This window comes from Tribolium castaneum, chromosome 1 (assembly GCF_031307605.1).
Source record: "Tribolium castaneum strain GA2 chromosome 1, icTriCast1.1, whole genome shotgun sequence".
Taxonomy (NCBI): Eukaryota; Metazoa; Arthropoda; class Insecta; order Coleoptera; family Tenebrionidae; genus Tribolium; species Tribolium castaneum.
In genome coordinates, this window is record NC_087394.1 from 30,176,605 (window position 1) to 30,197,290 (window position 20,686).

Sequence of the window (20,686 nt, forward strand, 5' to 3'; positions counted from 1 at the left end):
CCACGTTATTAATCCATTTAACAATCCTTTCATTAATGATGATGAAGTGGAAACTTTAATTAGTCAAGAGCTTTGTAATTTACCGCCATATGGAAGTGGAACAAATTAATGAACCATTTGGAACATAAATATTTATTTGCAAGGAGGAAACGTGTCATATTAGAACTAGAGATGTAATGAAGATTGTTAAGCAAACATTGTCTACAAAAAGCTAAAAGTGGAAGCCAACAAAAAGCTCCCAGGAGTGGACTGCGGCAACTCGTCCACTATCCCTAATTGGAATATTCATACAAGATGATTCATGTAGTACAACGCAAAATTAAAATCAAGTCCCGGAATCTAATTAAATTCGAACAATTGTTCAGTTGTTGTAAAGTCTACTTATTTGCAAGAATAAATGTTTTTTATTAACTTTACAAGCATTTTTATTTCCAAGCAAGCATAAAACATGAAAATCTAATTAGGAATGACCGCTGGTAATTCGTGTGACAAAAGCTCCAAATCGGCGAATGTTTTTGAGTTTAAAATATGCAATTACTTTAAAGCTCTGTACTGAAACGCAAATAAACGCAAATGGAGAATTTCAGGTTCTTGCGGTTAGCGATCCGATAAAGGGATTTCAGATCTCCACTGGCAAATCTCGTTAAAAAATTGTCTTTGAACTCGTGTTTGTAAGGAAACTCGGCGAGGACTGTCTTTTTGTTGAAATCTTTTCGATATTTCGGGCTAAAGCGTACGACCTAATTAAGTGCTAAATGGTGAAATTACGAAATCTGTTTATATTCTGTCTAACGAACGCAGGAAAATGAAAAATTACTTTCGATGTCTCAACACGGATTAATTATATCGCCGTGACATTATAATCAATTACGTTTAAACCCTTGTAACGTATTTTGCAATTTTTTATTCTGAACAACACGTGTCGAGTTTCATTCGGTGCGTAGGTGCGTTGAATTGATTACCGGTAAATCTTGATGAATTTCTGAGAGATTTACGTTGCGAAAGTGTAAATTTAGAAGAATGTTTTTGACGGCAATGGCTGTGATTTTTCATTATCATTACGGCGATTATCCCAGTTTTGTTCACTTAAGAAGTTTATTTAACTTCAAATAACTAATAAGGAAGATTGATAGGAGATAATACTCCGGTTTGGAATTTTTAATCGAATTACGCGAAAACAATCTGACGTTGAAAAGTTTTAATAGGATAAAAAAGCCGAAAGCTTTCAGGTAGCAAGTTGATCGATGAAAAATAAAGAAGTATGCTTAATTAAAGTCCTGTACTTGTTCAAATATTTAGTCCTTTTTAATTGCTTTGTTCTTGGCAATATTCCTCCAATAGATATTTTACGCGGTGTGTTGCTGAAACGTAGTAAAATTTTACAGAGCATAATCCCATTAGACGAAGCTCACTTTCAGTACATTTAACTTTAATTCTGCATCAATTATGCCGGAATGAAATTAAACTGTGACAGTTTACCAATGGAATTGCATTCCGAATCTATAAAAATAGAGTTAACATTCATAAAACGAACGACTGCTTTGCACCTTTATTTTTCGCAATTAAAGCTCGATCTACTAATAAAAAAACTAAGGCTACGAATACACGGGTTTTTTAATGAATTGTAAACAATTAGTTTACGTCGCGACTTAGGTGAACTTATTAGCTGATCCAAGTACTTTCACTTCTGCTGATAAACAACAGTGGAAGTCTCTGCGAGAATTAAACAAACCCGCAAATTCTGCATACCGCCATAATTTGCCGAGGTTTGTATTTAACGGAATCAAATTAATGCAAATTATATTTAACTAGCCCAGAGTGTAGTTTTAGTTAACCACATGACAGGCAATAAATAAACGAACAGTAGCAAGCCCCAGTACAAAATTGCGCTTTACAACTTTTTTGCAATGCTAAAAGCGAGAGCCGTTCAGCTGTGACTGTTTATTCGGCAAAATGGCCATAGCATTTATCTGATTTTCCAGAATTGATTTCGAATCGCCACGAGCAGCGTTTCAGAACGTGCTAGAGCCAGGTCGAGTCGAAAATCGAATAAAAATGTTTAAGATAAAAGTTCCAGATATCAGCATTTAGATGTCAGTGTCTGAAAGTTTTTACGAATGAGGCAGGATAATCTTCATCCCGGCAATACTCTTGAGGACTGTATGAAAACGTTATTTCAGCAAGTTGGAGTTGGCGAAAACGATGTGCTCCGACAAAAAATTGTTATTTGCTGTTTTTCAAGGTATTATGCTGTAAAGTGCCTCAACAGAGATATTTCCAAATTAATGAAACTTGTATGGATTTTTCATTATTATGAAAGCCGCTTTCTTGTGCTGTTTTTTGTCGATTAGGAGGAATTTTCTGGAAAATGTGTATAATCTTCCTGCTAAAACAGTTTTAGCATAAACCTGATCCCCAAGATAAAAACGCCATTTTCCATCACCTTTAGTGGGTTTGTTATCAAAGCGCAGAAATCGTTCTTCCCACATCGATGGGGTTTATCGATACTCAAATCGCAGATTAAGATAGAATGCTGACACCATGTGTGGATTATTATGGAGATTTTGACAAGGGTTGTTTGCTCCTGATGTAAACTGTTGTTGAACGTTTAGCTATATGGTCTCTATATTTTATTGCACGATATCTGCTAGAAGTCTGAGTTGGGGTTGTAAAATGATGCAGATGTCCCGGTTTATTGTTCACGCGATTTTATGGTAAATTCTTGCCACCGGAGCGAAAAATTTCAAAATCCAAGTCAACTTATTCACATATTCACACTTTAATCGATCTTCGAACGTAATTGGTTGTTTTTAAACGAATAAAATATCAGCTACTTGAGAATGTGGCGACCGTGGAGTAAATTTTCTCAAGTAACGTTATCCGACATGCGACGGTGTTTGGACGCTAGAATAATGAGACGCCAGGGGCACAATAAGCTTAGAGATTCCGTGCACCAGCCTTTTATATTATGCAAGAACTTGCTTACCTCCCTAGCAGTAGGTACTTAAAAATTTAGATTTTGTTACCTTGCATTTCTTCCCATTTTTTTCCTGTTAGCATACGAATTCTCTCATATTTATGATTTGAACCATTCTGACTGCAGTATCCTCGCTGTTTTATTTTGGTTATCCGACAAACTTTGCATTTATGTGAAACATGTCTCTGGCACTAAAAGCCTTTCTACGATTATTAGATTGTATCGTTAGTTGATCAAATTGTTATTATTGCGTTTAAACTTTATCGGATACTTTCGAGCGTCGCGTATGTCGAAAATTAAAAGTTCAGTCACTGACATCAAGTACTAAAAGCGAATTACTCCCTCATTGCCCGTAAACGCATTACAGGCGATGGAAATATTTTTTGAATACAGTGACAATTAATTACTTTTTAGGAAAATATCGACAATTGATTTTATTCAATTTTCATTAAAATGTTTTCTGTCAACAATATCACGTAACACGTTGCAGATCTTACGCGAAATGTGACTTTGAACATGCCCTAAATTATTGTGGAAGCCGGGGATTTCTAAAACATTAAGCGAATATTCAGTTAGACTGCTTAGATTGGGATTTATGTTCGCTTAAAGGGTGTTTAACTGCGGTTCTTTGAGCTGCAGAGGTTCAATCGCTGTTCGCTCTTTCTAATACATTTGACAAGATTTGGTGATGCAGAGGTCAGACGCTATTTATAGAGGTTGCTGACTATTGCCCCGAATAGAAGAAAGTCCTATTATATTCGAATGGATAGCAGCAAAATGCCCTCAGTGGATCCCTCTATAACTTTAAATTTTACATGCGACACCCTCAGACACTTAAATTTTCTTAAAAGTCAACATATTTCAATTTAACGTAATATAAAATTATCACGGCGAAAGAATTGTTGATTATGGTCTTGAGGCCAGAGGAGTGCCATTAATTTATAACGGAACTTTGTGAATTTCATTAAAAATTAATTTATTTAAAAATAAGGCATCAGCAAACTTAAATTAGTAAATTACGCGCGACTGGATTTAATTGCATCCATAATTAGCTAATTAATGCTGATTACATGTCAGTGAGCGAGTGATGAGTTTTAAATACAGAAAAACTTTAAAATGTGATTAATAATTTAAAGAATTTTTTGTAAAAGACGTAGCTACAAGAAAAATCATTGTTTACATTACACGTCTCAAACTTTAGCTTTATCTTTACAGAAGTTTCGTGACTTGAATTCATACACTCCATCTTTGCTTGTAGAAGCTTTGAAAAGTAAAGTTAATTATTTTTCTCCATGAAAAATTCTCATTAATACAAAATATCTTTCCGGCTCTTTTAACTGAGACAATGAGACAATTCCACTTTGCTCAGATTCAGATCCTGAAACGCTAATGCAGCAAAACAAGCAACTAAAAAGCTCCTTTTTAATTTGTCATAGGACTATTATTTCAAAAACTAATTCTGGGCGTAACAATAATAAAAAACGAATGTAACGTTTTAGGATGATCATGTTGTTTTGTAACTGCAGGTTTTATAGCAGGACTCGTTCGGTTAATGGGTAGTTCGCTTTAAATTTGCCGACTTGGCTAATTTCGAATTTTTATGGATAAGGGGTGATAAGTCTTGGGACTCATGTTTTGGTTTATACTTACAGTAATGTTTTTTTATTTTGAAAAAGACTATAGTTTGTTCGATAACTAATACTAACTCTCACAGGAAATTTACGACTACATAACCTGATAAAAATACGTCTGTGTGGAAATACGTATGTATGAGCTGTATCTAGCCAAATATTAAACCTTCAACTTTTGATAAATGTGAAAACTTATCTGCAAATAAAATTTAATAAGCTTCGTACGTATTTTCTCCCTAACATTAAACAGCAAGTTGGTAACATGATTCAGGAAAACTTATCCTTTCTGTTTAACTCTCTGTACACACCCCATGATAAGCACTAAGGCACGCTATCTACCCGTAATTCGTGTTGTTTTAGTCATGTAACCGAAATGCAAATCTTTCTAATCTGTACTCGCAGCGTAAAACATCTATAACTTATTTGAAGCAAAAATAATTTTCGTGTAGCTAGCTTTTTTATTATGTATGCAGGTAAACTAGTACATTATTGCAGCAACAGTGTGATAGAAAGTTTGAAGAAACTTTACACTGTTAGATGCCCGGAACCCACAACAACTATGAACATTTATCTTCTTAGGGCTTCAGCCGCAAACTTTGTTTAAGTAATGGTAAAAAGTCTCGGTTACCAACAACAAACATCAATTTTTAGTTTTTGTACAATCTTCATTTTACAACAAGTGATTTTTTTACATATTCTCTCTATTTAGATATTACAATTATATAAATACTAGAGACCGAGTGTTTCAGGTTCGAGAACCGCACAAACGGAATGAATTTTACATAATTACTAAGTAAAATGTGTTATTAAATCCTGCATGACTCATGTCGACGTTTGCGCGAGTATTTGATGAGAAATGCCTAAAATGTAATTAATTATTGCCTAGCTTAACAAATGTGCTATTATGTGGGAGAAGATATCAGGCAGTCACGCAACCTTTATTTGTGTACATCTATCAACATTACCGCGTTCAAATTTTAGGAATTGTCTCTCATTCCACTGAGTAAAAGCAGATGACCATTTATGAAAATCTTATTTTGCGCCACGCATGGAAGGAGGTAAATGGATCCGAAAATCTCATATAAGAGTATTGCACCACACAATGTCGTAATTTATTAGTCTCCTGTTTCCTCGACGGTTTCTCCATTTATCATCCAATGACAGTATTCTGACACTTAAAGCATTTTGCACTTGTGCCACTACTTTCGAAAACATTGCCTTATGAATGGCTTACACCGCCGGTCATTAATTCTTATTAGACGAATTCTGGGACTCACATGTATTTTAATGTCCTCAGTTAATTTCCCGGTGCTTTGGAAGTTAATCATTTGAGCTAGAACTTGTGGTCTCGAATTTAATCCTTTTCTGCACCATTTATTTATAGAGTTTCAATCTAATGTAAGTTTGTAACCTGCACATCAATAGCAAAATGTCAATAAAGTCGAGTCATGATTGAAACGTAGGCATTTCAAAGGAATTTATTTCCTTGTTGGTTCTTTTGGTCCTTGATCTTACTCAAAGCTAAATTCGGCTGAGCTTTTCTGTTCATTAGTCAACTTTGTACAGTAATGGAAGTCTTTTTAATTTGGTTAACAAAAAGACTTCAACCGGCAGTTTGTCTCTGTGGCAGGACTAAGTGGACTACTGTTAGAAGTTTCACGTACCTTACAAAAATAAACAATTTCATTTGGTGAAGTGGTAGCGGTCGCTCCTTTATTCTCCAATTTTATTTGTTTATGAGAATTTTTATTAGTAAGTGAAACAAAGAGGCAAAAACAATCGTCTTGATTAAACATTACGTAAATTGGCTTGTACTACGTAATCATTTCATATTACGAGATTAAGCTTAAACTTTCGGCTCGCTCCTCAATTGAAATTTAACGAACCTAATTTAAGGCTTGCCAAAGGTGTACATTTATTTACGTATGAGAAAATTGCTCAAACATAACGACAATAGAGGATAATTGGAAATAAGAGGATGTTTACGCTTTCCAGCTGAGAGTTCTGAAATTTTCCAGATCGCGAAACGTGATGGGGTATCTCGAACAGCTTCACAACGTAAATAAGAAAGTAGATTAACATAATCATATTGCAAAAAGTTCGCTTATGAATTAACCAAGTATAGAGAAAACGGATTAAAACGCTATATCCTTAGAGGAGTTGTAATTAAAATTTTAAAATTTAACTCGGTTACTGTGAAATAATGAAGAACGCTAACTAAATATCAATTAGGCCCTGCTTTGTGTTCCAAATACAATTTTTGACCTTGTGGTTGTTCTGCAAAAAATTTGATTATCAAGGCAAATTAGAGTTTTTACGACAGAACGCGGTATCACAAAAGTCCGACGGTAACTAATTTAGCCTGAGTCCCTATCAATACACTGTCAGAGTCAATTTTCTGCGTGGATACGCAGTATTTACCCAAATTATATTAATAATTATTATTCTGTTGTGAAATGTTTTTATACGTCTACGTTTTTTGTGTAATCTCACATCACGAAGTTTGCATACTAGTCAGAAATTATTGAAACCGAATCTATTCTATTTTACTAAGAAGACTTTTATTGTTTTTTTTTGGTTCACGTAGTCGGATTTTTTCGAAAATTAGTCTCCTTCTTGAATATGAATGCCAGACTGATTTTCTTTTAAAAACTGGCAAAAGAGGGCAAACGATACCGGATTATTGAACCGGAAATGTACTGTAAACAAAGATCTCACTTTAGATGTAGGCTGGGACTGTTCTTGAGTATTTGAAAGAGTATTTGAGTGGGAAATGAAATTTAAGTGAAGGTAAACGAAATGCGATATTATCGACAAGTTGAAGTATGCATTGAATAGTGTATAAAATGCAGCAAGCGAATAGCTATTCAATTTTATTGTATTAAAATAGCTCCTTCTTAAGTCTCGCCAGAAGCATCGAATGATTTAAATTGAAGCTTCTGCTTGAACCAAATTAAGAACTTTCCAATTTATTTAATAGGAAATGTGCTGTTGCATTACGGTTTTAATCGGAAACAAAGTTAATTTCGTGTGAGTGACATTCATAATTTAGTGAGTATCACAGGTGTACATTTACTACAGAATTTTGCAGCCGTGCGTCAATTATTGTGACGAATAATCATCCGTCCTATTGTTCTCTCCGTGCTCATAAATTGGCAAAAATTGACGTCTAACATTTAAGCAGAATAAGACGTCCCGATACACTCTAAGTCACCATTTATCGCTTCAGTCGCGTTAAATAAGATAAGACACACGCTCCTTTGAGACGAATTTTTCCGCAATGCTCCAAAGTGCCCTTCTGGGCTTTCGCGATCTAAACAAATTGTGGTGAAATTCATTCGCTCATCCTTTATCTTCATGTGAAAATTCTGACAAATGGAAAAAGAACGCACTAGTCCTTTGAGGATATTCGTAACTATTAAAATTTGAGGAGAGCAGAGCCGAAACAAAGTGCTGAAGAGTTGGAATGTCCAACTTTTTCATTTATGAAATGACAAATTGATGCGCATTTCTCATCGCGGAAAAGTCTTCCGCCCGAAAATTTCCAACTTCTAACACATCGTTTTTTCCCTAAATACTTAATCATCGCCAAGTTGTGAAGGATTTGGCCACAGACGAGCATAACAATATTCACTCACAAAGTTTGCCACAGAACCCCAAAAGTATTCGATTGCTGATTTAGTAGTTAATTCAAAGTTTCCATCCTCTTGCTAAGTGAAAACAATTACAATTCCATTTTTGCAAAGAAATAGAGCTCGATTCCTGATGTGCTTCTGACATAAAAACGAGCCAAACAAACGAGGGTTGTCAGCTGCGGATTTATTGAGATAAAACGAGCCGAGTTTAGTTTGCACAATTCGGAAGCATTTTTTTGACAATCTGATATAAGTTTTAAAAAAGAGGCAGGAAGAGTTGAAAATCCTTTATTATTTACTGATATAGAGAAGTTTTCGTCTTATAAATTCCCTCGGGATTGAGTTAAAACAGTCGGAAAAACGTATTGAGTGAAGAAATAATGGAGAAACGATGTATGCTTTGTAGAGATGAACCTGGCCTCAGCCAATCAGTCGGTCTTGAAGACGAGATAAATTTTTCCCTTTTACGGCTAAGGTTCGGTTAATTCCTGTCGCAAAAAATAAATTGCAAGAATTTACGAAGTGAAGTAATTGAGTACAAAGCAGAAGGGTGCGACGATTTCTCAGACAATGTCTAATTAGTACTTCATTTTAATGAGACAGGGAAACTTTTATGATTGGCTCGAATCTGAATAATTTCCACTCGTTATTTCCACAATTTCTATTTTGTGAAATAATTAATTCGATTAATCTTGGACCGCATCTGACGTTTCTATATTTATCATCCGAAAATTTTCGGATTAATATACGAAAAGTAAAATTACGTCTTTGTACCGCTGATTCAGAAATTTTATTAGGGCTATTAGATGGCTCTATCCTTTTATCTCCAATAAACTTTAGTGCATCTTAATGAATTGCGTCGCACTGTCTTTTATAGCACGTCATAAATGCTTTTCCTAGCGCCAAAAAAATCCAAATCAAAAGCTGCAAGATCCGATAAAATAAACACGAAGATATAAAGTGTCAGCAATACCGACACAGTCGGATGACAGGTGGAAAATTGAATTTCTTACAGAAACGTAATATAACCAGCTTTTTCAGCACTTTCTCCTGAAACAGTCACTCTTATCAGCAAGTGAACTTTAGAGATTAATGTTTTGAGGTAACTTGACAAGGAACATTGTTTGCCACCACTAAAGTTTTTATTTTATTATTTTTAAAAGGAAATAGCGAAACTCAACAGCTAATTGCAAAAGTGTTCAATAAAGTGGCGGTGACGCACGAGTGATTATGTTTAATGATGCCATTAGCTGAATGAAAGGTGTTGAAGAATAAAGTTTTTCATGTTTCCGCCAGCAATCAAATTAAAATGTAATAACAATACATCTTGGGGGAATTTCGCTCAGGTTTTGCTCAAAATGCGGTGATATTACACAAAAAATGATCTCTGGACGTTGGAGGTTTAATATTCTCGAGTGATGATAAAAAATGCGGACCGAATTTACCACCAGCTTACTTGTAACTACTACAAGCTGAGTGGATTTGATTTTATTGAACAGTTTTGTCTCCACGTTTCTACTGTACAAAAATAACTATTATAAATAATTAAATAGAAAAACGCAAGCTGTAGTAGTTACGTAAATAGATTATTATTTATTACCACAGTTTTAGAATGTATGGTAATTCAGAGTAATTGTATCGGACGGCACTGGTTCGTGAAACCTGTGGAAATTCAATTACTTTCCTTTCTAAAACCGGCAACTGATGAGATACCGTAAAACGTTAAGTGCCCGGCCAACATTAAGCTCCTTTTGAGTTATACAACAAAAACATGGTATCATATGGAATCTTCTCACAGTTAACCAAGCTTACCTACTGCGAAAATTTGCAAAAATTTTTATTCAATACATAATTTTACGCTATAAACTCAAAATGAAATTCTCAACTCCCGAAACAAGCAGTTTTACATTGTTGTGTTGTGGTTTATAAATCTGTCCAATCTAATTACAGAATGTATTTTTGTTTGTCCATTTGTTTGTTCGGTTAGATTGAAATTCCAAAGTTAAACACGCTTTGTTGCAAGTACAGATTTGGTAATGGAAAATACCTAATGCACTTCCAATCACTGGACCCCAATCATTTCTATTCTTCCGAATAAATCAAATTTTTGAGTGGTGCACTTAATGCCACTAGCAAAATCCGTATGAAAGCGAGATAATTTATTGATGATCTGAAAGTATGCTGAAAAATATCAATAGAAAGAGTAAATTATTGAAGAGGAAAAAGTCGAGTGTAAAGTATATGGCACTTAACACTTCCACGATAATAGTATCGAATAAAAGCAGGAAGCTGAGGGATCAAAGGATTTTGGGGACATGTTGCAGAAAGCAGGTATGCTTACTTCTGCTTTAAAGAGACGTAATAGTGTAAACGTTCGTGCCGTTCGCTGAAAGTTGCTTAAAGTGGACGAATTACGAATTCTAGTTAAAAATTAAGACTGTTTTTCAGCGATGGATGTACACAGACATTTTCAGAGATTAAAGTTTCTTTATTTTGCTAAAAAATACACTCAATTATTTAATTAAAGTTGAGAAGTTATTTATGTCTATAAACTGCATGCTAACTCGTTAAACGATTTAGAAGAATAAAAAGTATCGGTTATTTAAACAGCAAGTAGTTAAATAAAACAATACGGAAAAGTAAAAATCTTATCCTCGGGAACCAAACCAAAAAATAGCTTCGAACATAGCTCATCAATTCAGGTAGATTTGTATATGATGACTACAATTTGAGTGCGGTTATACCTTTGAAAAATGCACAACTGGGTTTACGACCGTATTACAGCTTATTCCTACTGTATTTTTGCATTTTTATACCACATAATCAAGGAAATGTAAGTTTGCGCACAATACAGATTTAGTTTTACGCAATAACTTATGAAACCTATATTGTTAAAAAAATATGTTTTAAATGTTGTATACACCAATGGAAATATAAATTCGTATTGTGGCACATTTTATTACCTTCCCTTGCGGCTTAGAACGACAGGAAATGGTTTAAAACGGATTAAAAACCTGAGGTAATTTTCATAATATTAAGCTGTTTCCCTTTTTAATAACCGTTAGTACTTTTTGTAATATCTTTTTAATTAGGATCTTTAGTGACAATGTTCTCAAAGCACGACGTTTTCTTTAATAAGGCCAAAATTAAATACGAAGATTCTGTCTTGGTTTTGGAATTATTCAAAGATTGCGAATTCACAAAGCCCGGCTCTACTTAATCCACAACTTGGGGTCTCATAAATTAGCTCCGCTGCAATTTTCCGGGATTTACACCCCGCTAGATTGTTTGTTCGTAACTATGAATAGACCGGTGTTTTGTTGTTAATACGTCATCAGCAAGTGTGAAGGTGTAGTATTACAAAAGCAGTGTGGGAATTACCTGCTGGGAGACCACACCTGAACCCGAATTTTTTCATAATTGCAAAATTCTCTCCCTAGACGTATCGCTATTTCACGTGGGGACTTGGGAAAGAATTTTTAATAGTGCGAGGAATCTCTGCTGGAAGGAATGTTTTATACGAGAAACGACTAATCATACGAGAAAAGTTTGAAGGATTGAGTTAATCCGGTAGGTAAGTCCTTTATAAATTTGAACACGTGTGAACTCATTTCCAATTTCACTCCAAAATCCTGACGTATAAACTGGCAATATCGGTTAAGTTAGGAGTTCTCTTTCAGGAGTTTTGGTGGAAGTTTTTTCATAAGAAGTTAATAGCGAAGCAATAACTAATCCGATCTTTTGCTCAGAGTATGTTTGAGAAAAAATCAATACAAAATGGAAATTAGTTGAGCGAAATTTGGACCCAATAAAATTTATCACGTCATTTAACTCTAACCAAATATTTTGGGAAAGTCAAGCTTTTTAACATAATCGATTGAATGCCTGCTTTTAAGCACCAAATCTAGGGAAGAACGCTGAAATCTCATGGATTTTTCACCATAATCTGCGACTCCCCTGTGCATAAATGCCTGAAATCTCTAGTAAATACAGGGAAAAAATGTTTAAAAATTAAATAACCCGGAGCGTTCACCTCGAGCTCTTCCATAAAATTAAAATGGCGCCGCCGGCTTTGTTTTTTCTGATGCAAAAACACGGGATTTATCAGCATATACGAGGATTTACTTAATTCCCAAATAAGCACACTCACTCACTCACAGCATTAACAGTAAGATAAATCACTCGTTGAGAAAGATGGGAAAAATATTATGCGAAAAATGAATACATTGTCTGGCATGCAAAATGAGATTCGCATTCCGTTTTGTTCTTGTTCTTGTCTTGCTTATTTATTTTGCGAAAGTGCACTATGTGGGTGATTGTATAAATTTTCGAGGATGCAAGTTATTCTATTTTGCAAATCATTTCAGCGAAACTTATGTCGAGCGTATTTCGCGATATTGTACACATAGATAGGCACTTTTAAATTTTATCAAAGACGGGTTTATTTAAATTTAAAGCAAAGGGATATAGTTTCAAGAAAATTTACTCCGGAATAAGGAAAAAAAAGACAAATTGAAGTAAAATTGAAATTAAAAAAAGTCGGGTAAAAGGACACTTTGAAACTGTAGTAGCAGCATTTTGATACTTTTAAATGCCTCTAATTAATTTAACTTTGGTCCTTATCATATTTCCAAAGCCGACCCAATTTAATCCTCCTTTACAAATCGGTTGCCCCTCACTAACAAGAGAACATTTTTTCAAACACGGGCCTAAAAGCCTAATCATTGTTTGTTTACTTAACGCAGTATTTTAGAGTTACTCGTATTTTGATAATGTGCCACTTTATCATAGTTTCTGGTTCAGTCACGAGGCACGAGATTATTACATAAATTATCTAACAAACCTTTGCAACTATTGTGAGTGAATCTTCCAAATTGATTATCCACCTAAAGTGATTAATGATGTTAATTTGAATGGCTTTGACTTAATCTTGTCAGGCTTTCAGTGCAGCTTTTTAATGGCATTTTTTATTCCTGTGAAATAAAAAGGACAAAATACTTTCTTCCATCTGGATGCACTCACAAAAGTGATTAATGTTTTACACTACGTATTTTTATAGAATATGTATGTAAACATTCTTAATTGCTTAACAGTTTTTATGAATTTTATTAACGCCGAGTGAAATTGCTCGTCCGCTGACAGGTAGGCAAGCAAGCGCCTCGAGCTTTCCAATGCGAACAAAGCTCTCCTAACATGTCTGTTCGGAAGCGCAAACGCTTCAATTTCTTTCCAACTTTAGTATGTGTCGGTCTTTGTAGCGAGCAGCTCGGTAAAGCATTACCATCATTTTATCGCAATTTAATTTTTAAATGACCTGTTGCTTTGTCATTTCCCTCAACAAAATAAAAATTTTCCCACAGTTCTTGGTTAAGAATTTAAACTGAATTATGAGCAGACTGTCATTCCATGTAAATTTGAGGTGTTCTCGTTTCATCTAATAAAAGTCCGGACTTTGTGCAAACTATTCGTTCAATCGGTAATAAAGTTTGCAGCTCTTCAGCTAACAAGAAGCTTCAGATTACATGCAGTAAGTAAATTTCGTTGTTTTTCTGAGGATTTTAATCAATAGTGCCCTATTTTTGATTGCGTATCGATTTTATAGCAGCGTAAAATTCAAGTCCTGGAAATTATGCAAATTCGGGAGGTGTCGTAAAAGTTAGCACTTACAAACAGGGATTTCCACTTAAATCTAATCTTATTCGGGAAGAACCTCGGGATATATTAGGAAAATCAAAGCAGGGTTCGCTTAATATCCTTTTATTACCGCCACACGTATTTCCGACAATTAAATCGTAAATGGACAAAGTCTCAAAAAGTAACTTTAGCAAATCTATTTCCAATTAGGCGCTTCATATATTAGACGGTTCCAGACGAAAACTTGACCAACACCTCTTAATTGGTTTGTTTGTCTTACATAAAAAGCTCGTGCTGAGTGAAGATATGAAAGTTTTATCACACGCTCGTAAGTTCGTTTATCTTGGTTTTATAACTTTATGGTGCAATTTTATAGGTTTCGCTAAAGCTCTATTAAAGTATTAAACCGGAAAACTTGTAAAAAATTCAGCAGTTTAAAGTATGCAAGGACTCGAAGAAAGTAAAGACCAAAGGATTGGAAACTCTCAACTATTTAATTACAAAAGTGATAAAACTTCCCTATTGTGTATGCGTAAGAGCTTTTCATCAAAGATACAGTTAATTAAAAATAAATAGAGAAGTTTTTTATTTTTAGTTGTTAACTGAAAGAAGTACTTTGTTTTTAAGCTTTTTATTTTCGAATTGTAAGCGAAACCGGAAAAGTTTAAGAGCTACAAACATGTTAAATATATAATAGTTTCATAGCTACTATACCATTAATACAATAATTTAAAAGTTAGTCTTCGTCTTGTGTTCAAAAAACAATTTTCTCTACAAAATTAAAAAAATTCGTTGTGTTTATGCATTTAGATACGTCTAAATTGTAATGACGATAAATTCTTACGTTTGAGTGGATATAGAAATATATTTAGAGTAATACAAACTTAATATTTTTAGATTTTACGAAATAGGTTTTGATTTCATTTTCGACATTACGTTTCAGCGAAAAGAATTTGAATAAATTGGACAAAACAGAATTCCATTCCTAATTATGGACATCAATTAAAGCTTCTCGATATCTGAAATCGGATGCAATGAACTGAATTCGTTTGTTTCTAGTTGAAAGTTCACAGGGAAATTTAAGCTCTTTGTATTACTTCATACAAGATTTTTATTAAACCAAAATTAGAATGCAAATTTTGTGGGATGAAAAAGCTTCAGGTTTTTGTTAATAATGGGATTTTAGATGGCCCGGATCTCCATATTGATCCCAGAAAACTGAAGAGAAATGTAAAGTAGATGCTTAATTGCTGTAAGAGCTTTACATAATAATTTTACTTCGGGTCTGGAGCTAAAATAAAAATGTATTGGCAAAGCTGAATCAATCAGTAATAGGAGGAAAGATTGATGCGATAGTAGGAAACGATGGAAGGAAAACAATTCGTTTTTACCTCATTCGAGCATCTATCTGATAAATCGAATTATGCTTTCATAACAATAAGGCTTGGACGTAATAGCAAAATAATATTATCGTTTATACGACTCGAAATTTCAAACACCGATATTTTCCTGGAAAGTATTTTGATGAGTTTCAATCATTTTATTTTTGAGCTATTTCCGACGTCGCTGTTACGCATTTGATGTTGTTTGACTTTCGCATTATAACGTAAAATTTAACAGTGTTCCTTACTCGTGCGGCTTGTAAACATTAAACCTGGAGAAGTTACAATTTATGTCTTCTACGTGTAATGAAGATCGCTGCTAACATAGCTGAAAAGTTAAATGTGTTGTACTAGGCGTAATTAATGCGTCCTGAAACCTACACTCCCCAGTGGCCATCAATCGAACATGGTAAGGACTTTGCTTCTTGAATTCCTAAAAGTTCCAACCCACGACCGATAACTTTTTCAATTCAAAAACAAAAGGAAATTGGTGATCAATTACTGGCTTTTTAAGTCTTCTTGCTGCTTTTGGGCTTCAATGCGACTTTATTAGGCACTTAACTAACACCCCGAGTTTTATTAAAAAATAAGGTTTCCAAGAACAGACTCTTATTTCATTTATTCTTTAATTAACAACTTTATTCCACACAAGTGACAATTTTCACGCTGCCATAAATTCCAACTAATTGCATTAACACGTCATTCAGAAGTGTACAACAGGAAAACTGAAAATTTTCCCTTTTTCAGGAAGAAGCTGTTTGGCTGGCCTAATCAAATTTATGGTAAGTAGTTAATTATTTTTGTGGGATTTTTTAATTAAACTTGGAAAATGAATAAGAAAGCGGAAAATCGTGGTCAGCGGAATAGAATTTATAATTGAAAAATTACAAAAACACTAAACACAGCGAGTTCTCGTTTTGTTGTTCAGCACAGTGACAAATCGCCACAATCTCACCGAAAAATTGCCGGGAAGACTGATATGGGGTTGCGAGGGGTTTTGTTTCAGTTTCCTTTAACTATTTTCTATTCTTGGCACAACTTATTTATTATTTAAATACCTCCTTTCTAAAATAGTGGAGTTCGTATCAAATTAATCTCATCATCTCGCTTAAACTCCGATGTAAATTATCTCTGGGAGACGTTTGATAGTTTTCTCTCGAATTTTCCCTAAATACACAATACATGCAAGGAATTTAGTTACACTGTTACAGTATACACTCAAGCGCATATTTCGGCATATTCTTAAGGATTCCTGCAGGCGAAGGTACTTTTGCCTTGAATAAGATACCTAAACATATTTTTTGCTTCACTTTATTTGCATTCCACTTGTGAAAATTATTCGTTCGACTTGTTTATGGTTGTGAAATATCGAACTCGGAAGTTTTGCGATAATTACATTGACGAGTGGATTAATGTAGACAAATGGAAAATTTTACATTAAAACGTGGGATTTATGGTTCATAGCAGAATTTCCCTTGCGGACCATTTTAATTCGATATTTGATTTAAAGCAGTTTTTAATTTTATCATGACATGAACTGGAACAATATTTCCTGCTTTAAAACATTAAACTCATAAATAGCCTCACCATAAATTTCTGAAAATGCACAAATATTTTAAATAAAAATTTATTGACTACTAGTAATTAGTTACTATTTTTTTTTATTTGTTCCAGTGTAGAAATAAAACAAGTTTTTTTCTAACCAAAGTTATGGACAGGAGGGCTAGGCATCATAGAAAAATACTCAACATTATGTACTGCATTCATTTGCAAATCAGTTTTAATTAAAGCTATTGATTTTACTACAATCTCGTAAAGTTTTAAAGTCAATTATAACTTGAACATTTTTTCAGGTTTTTTCACGTTTCCAGGACTAAAAGTGTATTAATTAGCTTCGTTTTTAATTTCTCTAGTTTAAAATTTTAGATTTAATGACATACTTTACTCAACTACTTGTAGTTTTCACCGTAACAAGTTTGTTTATAATTACAAATTGTGCAATGCTAGAAAATTATGAACGCATCATTTGAATCGCAACAGTTCAAAGATATGCTCGTAGTACTAATAAATAAATTAGACTGTACAGATATTTTTAGATCGGCAATAAAATCATCAAAAATAAATTTAAATTTATGTATGTATTTCCCGAAAAAACTGACATTGAACCTAAACTTGATATTTTATAAAAATAAATCTCGGCTATATATTTTTCACACCATGGGATAGAATGGTCTTATCGACCAAAATCTACGAATGGTTGATTGCCTAACACCGTTTAAACATTTTATCAGCAACTGTTTCGTTTAAATTATATCGTAACTGTTAAATCCGTTCGGTTATCTCTTGATCTAGTTGCGTTCGTTCGAAAATCGCGAAGGGATCTCGGATCGTGGTCTGACCTTTTCAGGATAAATCCGGGATATCTAAGTGTTGTATAGAGAAGGACTAATAAAAATTTTACATGTGAAAAACTAAATTGCTCTTGTAGAAAGCGTCAAACTGCTATCGTTAACAATTACGCAAATCGTCTCAGTTACAGCTTTATATTCAATGAAATAGTCCATTTATCTTGAATGTTGTTTTGCACTGAGACGTAATTCACTCAAAGACAGACACATACGTAAAGCTAATGTGTCTGAGGTTCTTGGAGATAGTTAGAACTATTAGACTATTACATTTGAAGTTGTGGTTAGCTACTCTCTTCGTTGTCTTTACTTGTATTATGAAAGAAAAAACTGAAAAATAGGTAGTTTAAAAAATTTAAAAATACTGCTTTGAAACTTAAAATTTTTCAAAATATGGTGGAATCATATTTTGTTGGCGAGAGCTACAATTTTTCCTACAGACGCGATTAAATATTTATGCATTTAAAATTGATTTTTTCGATTATTCTAAAACTATCGCCCCAGATAATAAAAAACCGTGGCAGATTCGGGACGATTTTGCTTATGGTATCATTGACTCCGGAGATCTCCAAGGTTCTCAGAGTGCCCGGAAAAAACACATCTAATTTATTTCTTTATTCTAAAAGCTTTACTCTGTCCTGTTAATTGAAACATTGATAAATTCAAATAACGTTGAGGGAAATAACCGCCTATTGATTGTATGTAGATAAGGAACAAAACCAAATAAAAAGAAATTTCCAATCTCTCCACATTTTCGTTCGTCAATGCAGAAAATCTATTGAATTCAGCTGAAAATACTGAAGTGAAAAGCTTGATGAAAAGTAAAAGTGTTTATTTTCCTTGTTTAGTAATCTTTTCAAGGCGTAAAATTTTCTTTATATCTGTTTGTGTATGACCGAAATTAAAGCCATGGTATGTAAGTTGGCTTACTTAGCAACTTTGTATTGCATATTTTAATTAATGGGAGACTTTTGTTGAAGGTATTTAGATAATAGATAACAAATGATACCGGATTTTCGGATTTTTTTTATCTGCCTGTTTGTCAGTTGTCAATAAAAAACAAAACCGTGCATTTGTGTCTCACCGAAAAGCAAAATCGTGTAAGAAAACCTAACAAGGGATTTAGAGAATAAACCAGTGTTTCAAAAAATTCTTGAATATTAAATTTGTGATGTCATAATTGTATCGAATTGCTCTGCTGCATTTCTTGAAAATAGCGAATCAATACTTGATTACTAAACACATTTAAGTTTACATTGAAACTTATATAAAAGTTTGCGCCGGAATCACCAGAGAAATTGACTTCAAAGTGATCCGTTTTTCCTTGTAAAAGTTATCAAATTTATGCGTAAAAAACTTGAGTTCAAGTCTAAATGTAAAAGCTTGCAAAGTTTAATTATGTTACCAATAAAACAGCTCGTTTTTCTTGACTACTGAACCAAGTCATTAGCCTAAAGGTTAATTATTTTACTAATTTCCAGGAATCTAAAACAGACATCGCTAATAAATTTAAGTAAACAAAGTCATTGAAAATCGACACTCGTTACAGGTTTGCACAGCTGAAATAATACGGAAGTATGTATTTCCATTTCAGACATTATTATTGTTTCGGCCAAATTGCTCCAGCCCATTAATCAAAGGGGTTATCTACGTTGTTAACAATCTGATAAAATTTAGAAAAAACATTATTAACTTCGATAGCAGGAATATTAATTTTCCAACTAATGATTAATTTTAGGAGAAATTAGTTTATTTCCAAAGAAAAAAGCATTTTTATTTTATTTATCAATCACAAGTCCGCTGTATTATAAATTTTCTGCACACTGAACCGACGGAAAAGCTCTTCTATGCGACTGCCATGGAACAGATTTTCATTGGAATTGCATAAAAGCTCGTTATTGTTCTAATAATAGTCAATTCTAGATTTTATTTAATAACAAACCCTTCGTATTTATACAGCTCCTATTCTAATTCAAATAAAACAAGTCTGTTTTCACTTAAATCTGTGTAATAGTCTTGTTTTGAATAGAAATATGTATTTAATTCCCTGCTAAACCCACCAAATTAAAAATTTAGAAAGGGGAAGCAAATTATGACATGCAAAGCGGGAAGAAAACCTAAGTGAGGCAATAAATTTGGTTTTAATTAAAAATTTACCTGTTTAATAAATATTGAGGAAACTGTAATAATTAAACTCAAGCTTCCTCACTCAAAGCAAAATGATTTACCCCCAAAATCAATAGCAATGAATATTTAGTTTACGCTCGTGATTTCTTGAGATCTTAGTTGCAAATGAGGTTGATTTATTTACGTGGATTAACATGCCTTATTGTTATTTAAAATTATCATTCTTATCTTTTTAAACAAAATATTTAGTTCTTTAGCAAGGTTCGTAACAGGAACCGGTCTTAAGAGCATTATAAAAATTAAAAATAAATGACATTTTTGGTCATAAATTCATGACCATAATAGTTTGACGGCCGGTATTTTTCGTATCGGTAGGTATGTTGCAAATTCAAACGGACATAGGTTAAATTATTCAGCTAAAAATCCATTGTCCTACTTTATTGGAAAATCAAATTTAGTGGATAGTATTAGTTTGCATTTATTTTCAAATCACAGAGGAACAATTTTTCATTTAATCTGCAATTTGGAAATTCAAGGGAAATTCGATAAACGAACCTATATTTAGGTATAATAATTTAATTGGAAACCCATGCGAATGACCTAACAGTCCCATCAATATGCACTGCTCGATAGCAGGGCATCTGGAAATCAGTGGCATCATGGAAAATGAATGACTGCTAATTACTTGTAAATAGTACGCTCGTGACGTAGTTAACAGACATTTATCATGATCAAATTACGAACCGATTCAAATATAGATTTCCAAAATTTTTCGCACTCGAAACATTTTAAAGTAGAAAACCAGGTCAAGCAAAACAAATTATTAAGCAGTTGGCAATTTATCGATCAATAGATGTGACAACAACCCGATAATCAATTCCAAGTTCAGAAGAAG

The 20,686-nt window shown here is 33.6% G+C and overlaps 1 protein-coding gene and 1 non-coding gene across 9 annotated transcripts in view; one reads left to right on the forward strand and one right to left on the reverse strand.

Annotated features, from left to right (window-relative positions):
• The window catches only part of LOC664162 (probable 26S proteasome complex subunit sem1), a 68,739-nt gene that overhangs the window by 16,468 nt on the left and 31,585 nt on the right, over positions 1 to 20,686 (reverse strand). The window lies entirely within an intron of this gene.
• SPR (Sex peptide receptor) overlaps positions 1 to 20,686 on the forward strand; it is a 62,777-nt gene that overhangs the window by 13,170 nt on the left and 28,921 nt on the right. For 3 of the 8 annotated variants that reach the window (XM_064359141.1, XM_008192618.3, XM_015977772.2), the window contains exon 2: positions 16,007 to 16,041. The exons of 1 other annotated variant lie outside the window; for it this stretch is intronic. The gene's annotated coding sequence lies outside the window, so the exon portion shown is untranslated. Of the gene's footprint in view, positions 1 to 13,469; positions 13,771 to 15,431; positions 15,669 to 16,006; positions 16,042 to 20,686 lie in introns of those variants that run through there. 4 more of the 8 variants (XM_008192616.3, XM_015977770.2, XM_064359008.1 and 1 more) reach the window with 2 other exon arrangements.